Here is a 1,486-nt window from a genome sequence, read left to right on the forward strand (position 1 = left end):
TTCATGGCCCTTTGCTGGACTCTCTCTAGTATATCCATGTCTCTGGTGGACTGGGAAGCCCAGAATTGGATCCAGCACTCCAGGTGTGCCTCACCAGCGCTAAGCAGGAGGGGAAGTTGTCCCCTCCCTCGCCCTGCTGGCAATGCTTTGCCTGATGAAGCTCAGAATACCCTCAGCCTTCCTTGCAGCAAGGGCATGTTGGTGGCTTGTGGTCAGCCTGGTGTCCACCAGCACTTCCAGGTCCTCTTCTGTTGAGGGGCTTTCCACCGGGCAGCCATTGCTACGTGGGGTTGTTCCTCCCCAGGGACAAGACTTTGCACTCCTCCTCATTGAACTTCATGAGGTTCCTCTCTGATCACTTCTCCAGCTCCCTCTGGCCTCTCCTCCTCTCCCAGCCCTGTGTCACCAGCAGCCTCCCAGCAGGTCCAACCAATCCACTGGTCACTTTGTCCTCAGCTGTTCTAGCACCTTGCGCAGTACTAGGCAGGTTGGCAGCTGTATGCAGAGGTACCAGAGGAACCTCTGGCTCTCCTCTTCGTGTGTCTCCTGTTTGTGCCTCAATTTCCCCATGTGGCACAAGATGGGGGTGTCTCAGCCCTGTCCCCTCCCAGGTGACACATCAGCTCGTGACTGCTCATGACCATTGGACTCTTCTTGGCCATGGTGTGGGGCAGAGGGAGGTCTCCAGCCTGAGCAAAGGCTGCAGAGATGTTGCTGTGTTCAGGAGGAGGAGGGATATGGCTTTGCTGGGTTTGAGGGGGCTCCCATGGGAAAAGCCTCTCCGGGGTCCCCTTGAGCCTTGCAGCAGCAAGTGATGGAGGGATGGAAGAGGCAGCCCAAGGTCCTTCTCCTGCTGAGTACACCAAAGGATGCTGCAACCCCAGGAGAGCTCAAAGCGGAGCCTCAGGAGCGAGGCAGAGCCTCATCCTAAGGAAATCCTCACACCTCCCGATCCTTGCACAAGGAACCATGACATGGGGAGGTCCTAGAGGACTGGGACCTTCCCCTCCCAGCCCCTCACCCTCACCCAGCGCCTGCAGGAAGGAGCCAAGGTAGTGCCGAGGTTTGAACCAGCCTTTATTTCTCTCTCTACGGAAAGTAACTCAGCGGTACAAAGATACTTTGGCATGAGAACCAGAGGACCTGGCTGGGGCGCAGCACGGTTCCCCGCGGGCGCCCTACCATGAGAAAGATGCAGAGAGCGAAAAGAAATTCCCCAGAGTCATCAACGAGTTGCCCCCCCACCCCCCTTCCCAAGACTCCTTTCCGATAGATATTTATAGATTTCTATAGATATGATGACGTCATTTATAATAAATATCCTCTCCGGCATCTAATGCTATGTACAAGGTGTCAAGTATTCGAAATCCATTGGGTTTCTTCTGATAAAAGGTGAGAAAAGAAATAGGCTGTCCCCAAGGTCCCCCTGGCACCCTCTGTGCTCAAGGAGGGGCCAGCGCGTGTCACGATGTCCCCTGGGTGCTGG

This window comes from Buceros rhinoceros, unplaced genomic scaffold (genome assembly GCF_000710305.1).
Source record: "Buceros rhinoceros silvestris isolate BGI_N320 unplaced genomic scaffold, ASM71030v1 scaffold21037, whole genome shotgun sequence".
Lineage (NCBI taxonomy): Eukaryota > Metazoa > Chordata > Aves > Bucerotiformes > Bucerotidae > Buceros > Buceros rhinoceros.